At 43.7% G+C, this 7,550-nt stretch overlaps 1 non-coding gene across 1 annotated transcript; it reads right to left on the bottom strand.

The window, feature by feature from the left end:
* Positions 1-6,995: 6,995 nt before the first annotated feature.
* Positions 6,996-7,104, bottom strand: TRNAL-CAA. Its single transcript has 2 exons — positions 7,067-7,104; positions 6,996-7,041 (listed from the first exon to the last, which is right to left on the bottom strand). It is a non-coding gene; the product is annotated as a tRNA-Leu (tRNA).
* Between the last annotated feature and the right edge of the window lie 446 nt (positions 7,105-7,550).

The following is a 7,550-nucleotide window of genomic DNA, read 5'->3' as shown; positions in this document are numbered from 1 at the left end:
AGGCCCTAAAACACTAATGCACCTCCTATTAAGAAAGTAGGACAAGACCCCTTTATATAGTCTACATGCTAGCAGAATACCTCACCTAAGCCACACATGCAGAATACAGACAGTGTTACACGTGCCATTCACGGCGCAGTCCCCTCCCTTCTTGCACGGACTCCGGCTCCTGGTTCCTCCTCGCTGGTGGTGGTGGGCCGCTGGCTCTGACCTCAGGCTGCCCCTGGTGCCTCCAGCTCTGGTTCCCAGTGTTGCCAGTCAAGATGCCATTGCTCGTTGGGCCTCTTCGCATGGTCCGCAGAGAGACGCCGCCTCCCATGCCACGGCCCTCCCTAGGTGCGTGCGCATTGCTAATCCTTTTAAAGGGCCCGCGGCGGGAACCTGGCCATGGCCCCTGATGTTGACGTTAGATTCTCCACCTCCAAGGAATAAATCCTGATTGGTCGGGGTGCACTAGATCCGGTAGGATAGCATCGAGCCTATTAGCCAAAATTTTCGCTAATAGTTTCATATCGATGTTAATTAGGGAAATCGGCCTATATGAGCTGCAGATCGTAGGGTCTCTCCCTGGTTTTGCTATTAGGGTGACCCCCGCCAAGTTGGCAATTGAAGATAGGGAGGATGGACCACATAGTGAGTTGAACAGTTTAATTAGTATAGGGGTAAGGATGTCTGTAAATGTTTTGTAGAACATCACTGTGTATCCATCTAGTCCGGGGGATTTCCCTAATTTTAAACTTTTGATAGCCCACATCACTTTTGCCCCCGTTATTTCTTTATCTAAAGCCTCTATTTGGTGTAGATAAGTGGGGCAGTGGGATGTCCTGGAGATATGAGTTAATCTCCTCTTTGGCAATATTGGGCTCGGCTCGGTAGAGCTCCATGTAATATCTGTGTTAGTCGTCAGCATTTGGCCATTCTTGTCTTGAAGCTTGATTGTATTATTCTGGGCTTGTTTTGTTTTTAATTTGCCCGCCAATTGTTTTCCAGCCTTATTCCCTCCTTCGTAATAAACTTGTTGCTGAGCTTGTTTCCTCGCTATCATTGCTAATTGATCCTTGATGGCAAAGTCATGGTAGCATGCGATAATATCGCAAGGTATATTGCTCAATCTAGGCCCCAGGGCCCTGTGTGCACGGTCAATTTTTACTGCCAGCGGGCTCTCTGTCGATGCCGATTCGTGTGCTTCAATCAATAGCATAGCGCTGATCTGTGCTACCACTTCTATGCTGTTTTGATGTTCCAGAGTCTCGGGTATTCCCCAGAAATGTAAGTTATGGCGGCGTGAACGATTTTCTAAGTCTTTGACTTTTTCTGTAAGTTGTTCAATTTCGCTTTGTAGGGAAGATTGTGTGTCCCGTGTCAACCTAATTTCCTCGCTGTTCGCATCAGTGCGAGCTTCAACATCGAAAATCCGCCAACCATTTTCGGCAAGTTCCTCTTTAATTTTTTTCTATTAAATTCATTATGTCCCGTTTGTTGTTGTAAATGTCTTGTTTTAGATACGCGAACCATCTCTTCATTTCTGCCCGGGTCGGTAGGTCATCTTCCTCCGGGAATAGTTCGTCTGTGGCGTCCCCCAACATCGGGCCTTCATCGAGCTGCGCCATTTTTGGTAAATCAGGCCCCTCGCTGTGACTCTGTTTCTGGTAGGAATATTTTTTAAAGTCCAGCGATTTGCGTTTTATCGACATCTGTGTACTCCAGGCTGTTGGATTAACAGATTTGACGAGTTTGCGATGGATGCCCGAGATTTATGGAGATATAGCTTGTTGTTGGAGGAGCCTCTGGGTTAAGCAGCCATCTGCTGAGGTGATGTCACTTCCTCCGGAAGAACATGATTTTAATTAAATCTTAGATAGGCCCAGGAGACGACGCTCCCCACACAGACCCCGGAGAAGGAGCCCGTTTAGCTCCTTAAACTGCGCCCACTACCAACATTTTGCCAGTTTAGTGGATCAGCGCCAGTGGAATGGATCCAGCTAAGTGTATGCATCATGGAACTAGACCACCAAATCAGAGCTGAGATACTATCAGAACCTGAAGCAGTGTACGAGAGAGAGACTGAGATAACAGGGCCCACTAGTTCTGATGCAATATTTATTTATTTCTTTGACAGCTTTTCTATACTGTCGTTTAGTAAATACCATCACAACGGTTTACACATTGAAAAATATGAAATGTAAGATACAGAAATTCATATTAATAAAATATTAAAATATACCAGATAAGTGCTACAAAACTAATACAGTATCAGTATAAAAGCAACTAAAAAACAGGAAATGTAAACGGGTTAAGAATACAAAATAAAACCATAAAATAATAAGTAGAAAAAAAGTAAAAGGTATCTGCCTTAAGAGTCTCCTATCTTATGTGTGAAGGTCTGTGTATACAGCCATGTTTTCAAATCTTTTTTAAATTGTCTGAAATCCTGCAGCAATCTAAGGTCCAATGGCATTGCATTCCAGATTTTGGGTCCTGCGAGAGAGATTGCCCTGTCGCTGACCTGGGTGAGATGTGCTGATTTTACCAATGGAATCGATAATAGGCCTTTGTTTGCTGATCTTAAATTTCTTTAGGGTGTATGGAGGCGAATTGTCGTGTTAAGCCAGTCTGCATGTTCTTCGAATATTAGTTTGTGTAGTGTACTAAGAATTTTATAATGTATACGGAATTCAACTGGTAGTCAGTGTAATTCAGCTATTATCGGTGTAATGTTGCCCTTTTTCCTGCTACCGGTTAATACTCTTGCTGCTCTGTTCTGTAAAATTTGTAATGGTCTAATGGTGGAAGATGGGAGGCCAAGTAGCAGAGAGTTGCAATAGTCAGTACTGGAAAAAATTCGGGATTGTAGTATAGTTCTGAAATAATTTTGATTTAATAATGGTTTAAGGCGTTTCAGCATCATCAGTTTCCCATAACCTTCCCTTACTGTGTTGTTTTAATTTAAGTTCAGTGTCAATAATGATTCCAAGGTCACGTACATTATTAGATAATTTAACTGTTGAGCTGTCATTAAGCACGATCGGCGTTTGAATTATATTTGTTATGGTTAATGGTGTTTGGGTGGATTCTTGGACACTGTGGCAGCTGACCACGCCCATGGGGTTCAGTCCCGTGAGGGACCACAGTGTCAGGCTAAACTCCGGACAGACAAACACAGATTTGAATCGTTTATTAAACAGTTTATGGAACCACCAGAGGTAGCAGTAGTGAGTGGTGGTTGTAGAGCCCGGCTGGGCGCGTCTTTCACAGAACGCTGGAACAGCGGATCCTCTGTAGAACAGTGCTGTAGTGGAAAGAGACTGAGAGATATGAGTACACAATAAGATTAGCATTCAGAGTCCCAAATAAAAATAGGAGAGCTCCGAGACAGGGAGAGCAGACCCTCGAGGAGTGAGTACCTGATCCCTTAGAGCAGAGAAACTCAGTGGTGTTGTACTCACTAGCAGTAGCAGAGATTCCATTAGACGAGAGGTCTGGCACCGGAGCAGAGGGCAGGCCCTCGAGGAGCGAGTACCTGATCCCTTAGAGCAGAGAGACTCGGTAGCGTTGTACTCACTAGCAGTAGCAGAGATTCCACTAGACGAGAGGTCTGGCACCGGAGCAGAGGGCAGGCCCTCGAGGAGCGAGTACCTGATCCCTTAGAGCAGAGAGACTCGGTAGCGTTGTACTCACTAGCAGTAGCAGAGATTCCACTAGACGAGAGGTCTGGCACCGGAGCAGAGGGCAGGCCCTCGAGGAGCGAGTACCTGATCCCTTAGAGCAGAGAAACTCAGTGGTGTTGTACTCACTAGCAGTAGCAGATTCCACTAGACGAGAGGTCTGGCACCGGAGCAGAGGGCAGGCCCTCGAGGAGCGAGTACCTGATTCCGGCGAGGCAGTACTGTAGAGAGAGATGTTTTCTGTACTCACTGATGGTGACTGTAAGTTAGTTCTTCCAAGTAGAAGGGTAGAAGTAGCAGGCAGTGACACAGGGAACATGGGCCCTCGAGGAGCGAGTACCGGTTTCCTGATAGCACCTGAAAGAAGCAGAGAGGCCCCCGAGGAGCAGGTACCCCGTTAGTGACCCCGAAGGGTAGTAAGAGTTCCAGGTAGAGCTGGAGTGGCAGAGTAGCTTAGGAAAGGAGAGCGAATCCCATCCGTACGAATCCTGTTGCTAACTCAACGAGCTAGCAAATACTGTAGGCAGATATACCCTGGAGTCGTGACGTCAGAACAGGGGGACGCCCCGAGGTTCGCACCAACGTGGAGTTAAAGATGAGGGTGGCGTGTGTGCGCGCTCCCTAGAGGTACCTTGAAGGAGAATGGTGGGAGGCAGCACCATAGCCGGTCCAGGGACACTGGAGAGAACAGCAGGCAGACACCGCGGTGGCCATCAGTCCAAGGTGAGCGGAAGGAGCCGCAAGTAGAGAGAGGTAGGTGGGGCGAAGCCGTCGAAGACCGACGGAGGCAACAGTATCCCCCTTCAAAGGATGGCCTCCAGTCCTTTTACCAGGATTTGGTTTGTGTGGATGCATCTGATGAAACTGAAGAAGCATCTCTTTGTCCAGGATATTTGCCATTGGCTCCCAAGAATTTTCTTCGGGGCCGTAACCTTCCCAAGATAGAAGGTATTTCCAAGTTTTGCCACGTCTTCTTACATCCAGAATAGCTTCAACCTTATATTCAAGGTCTTCTTCTGTGGTAATAGAAGTTGGTTCTGGAGACCTGAATGAGAACTTACTGAGAATGAGTGGTTTCAAAAGAGAAACGTGAAATGTGTTGTGGATTTTCAATCCAGGCGGTAGCTTCAGACTGTACGTAATGTTGCCAAGACGTCGGAGAATTGGAAACGGTCCAACGTAGTGTGGAGCAAATCAAGTAGAAGGTAACTTTAGTCTCAAGTGCTTAGTTGACGGCCAGACTTTGTCACCGGGTAGAAATGCAGGCGCTTTAGAATGATGAGCGTCGTATGATTTCTTTGCTCGTTCACCCGCTTTGATTAGTCTTTAGTCTGAATCCATAAATGATGGATATCATCAGCAGTGGATTGAGCTGCTGGGGACGACACTGAGAGAGTCAGCGGAAGTGGCGGTGAAGGTAGTCGTCCATAAACCACTTTGAATGGTGTTGATCCAGTGGATGAAGCTGGATGTGAATTAATGGCGAATTCTGCCCATGGCAACAGTTCGGCCCAGTTATTCTGATTGATTTTGCATATTAATGCTATACTTAATAAAGGATAGCTCTGAGGATTATAGGGAGACCACCTGTGGACTCAGTGCTAATACTGTATCCTCAAGCAGGGCCCAGTTTTAAATAGCTGAAAGGTGCAGCCAAATGATGTCACCGTCTTGAGCACCCCATGGTGCTAGCAGGGCTCGCAGCACCCCCATGTTGCTAGCAGGAAAGCAGGAGTAGTTGTTAATCCCCTCACTCTACCAGGCAGGGCACTTCCAATGCTGACAGCTCTTCCTCCACAAAATCAACCCCATGTTTGTGTATTTATGTTATGTTTTAAACAGGTCTTTTGTAATGTTTATTATTTGCTTTAACAGCAAAATTGTATTCTTTTTTTTATTTTATTTAAACTGTACCACATCTTAAACAGCCAGGAAAAAGGGATAAGAAATGTGAGTGAATAAAAATAACAAAGTGGAGAGTTAAGCAATTCTTGTAAAATATTCAACAAAAAGCAGCAAGCTTTGAATTAATGTATGTATTTATCAGCAGATTTTATCATCCATCTTTGGTCATTGTCGCAACATTTTTATATCCCCAGTCAGGTTGGGTAGCAGGACATTAACACCTTCTCTTCTCCAGCTCCATTTTGTGCAGGTTTGGTCTCAGCCAAAAAGTGAGTGACCTTAGCTTATGGCTCAGACCCTGCACTTGGATCTTAACCCAAGAGCTAGAGAAGTGAAGCATGCTCTTGCTGTTTTAATATAAAGAGATTTAAAGGCTGTTGTTTATATCCAGGCTTCCCAAACTGTGGGTTGGACCCCAAATGTGTTTACAAGTGCCTGAAATGGTAGTGTTTTTCAGGCACCAGAAGCAGCAGCATTTGTAATGGAAGGCAGGATAGAGCCTGTGAGGCAGCACATACTGAACAGTTGCGGGAGTTCTTGGACGTTACCTGCTATGAATTTTGGTATCACTGGGTCATAATTGGAAGTAAATGTGGGGATGTTCTCATGCTGCAGTTTTTTATTTTATTGTAAAGTCTATTGATATCCTCTTAGGGTTATTTTCTTGTTTCTATCCTCCCCCCCCCAGATTATCTCTGTGATGGAGAGAGTGTAATATGATATAGTTATGGATAATTGCCTGAAAATAAGTTGCCTTAAACTGTACTCTCTGAAAATTTCTTTAACAAAGTATTACTTTGTGGTTGTAATAAATAGGTTTAATAAAGAAAGAATTGAAAAATAAAAAAGAATGGGGAAAGAAAAACTGGGAAATATGACAAATCATTGAGAGATCTATATACCAACATATCAGAAAATCGATGCCCCATTCCTCCATGCACAAACAATCAAACCACAATTTAAAACATTATACTTGCAAACTTCTAACAAAATAGAGGTTTCCATTTTGGCATCCCTGCTCTTGCTTGCAGCAAAATTAAGTTTTATAGCTAGCTGGACTGCTGCTATATAAAATGTCATTTTATATTTTTATTCTGCCTTTCAGACACTTCAAAGCAGATTACATTAAGGTACTGCATATATTTTCCTGTCCCTGAGGGCTCACGATCATATTCAATAACTTCTTGTCATCCACTAAACCAGTGTAGCAGCAAAGTAATCAGATAATCACTTTCAATAATTGTCTTTTAAATGACTATTTTAGCTCTTCTGTCACACTAGATGCCATTTTAAAAACTCTATGGCACAAGCTACATAACCGCAAACTGAGTATGAATGCTTTAAAATCTGGCAATTTTAAATAATTACATTATATATTGATTTAATTCTTTTCAGGAAGACAAAGTTAAAAAAAAAAAAGTCATGTGTCAGAAGTGGGATTCGAACCCACGCCTCCATTCGGAGACCAGAACACCCATCGGGTAAGGATTACACTCCTTGAGTCTGGCGCCTTAGACCACTCGGCCATCCTGACACAGCTGAGCAAAAGGTTTCAAGTAGCTTAGTTAAATGTTTATTGGCGGCACTATAGGCTACAAATTTTAATGATATAATTAGGCTTCCATGTAAGTCTGGTTTTCGACTTCTTTCCACATTGTCCGTGCTGATTGTCAGGGCTGATTTGTAACGCTAAAAACTCAATCTTACTCGGCTTCATAAAAGAAAGTCTCTCTGCTAGCATACTTGATTGCACGAATGTGACATACAACGCAAAAAAAAAAAAAAATTCTGATTGAAAAAATGTATCCCGCTTGTGAAAATACTGAGCGTATAAAAATATTTATGATTCGTTTACCCTACTATGCCAAAGGCTGTGACCTAAAACTACATTTCCCAGCATGTGCATCGCCTTTTTTTTTTTTTTTTAAATAAGAAAAACTACATTTATTCCCTTCCTTCATTTGTTTCAACGCGCATTGT

Source organism: Rhinatrema bivittatum, chromosome 6 (genome assembly GCF_901001135.1).
Source record: "Rhinatrema bivittatum chromosome 6, aRhiBiv1.1, whole genome shotgun sequence".
Lineage (NCBI taxonomy): Eukaryota > Metazoa > Chordata > Amphibia > Gymnophiona > Rhinatrematidae > Rhinatrema > Rhinatrema bivittatum.
This window is presented reverse-complemented; position numbering and strand designations above follow the sequence as displayed.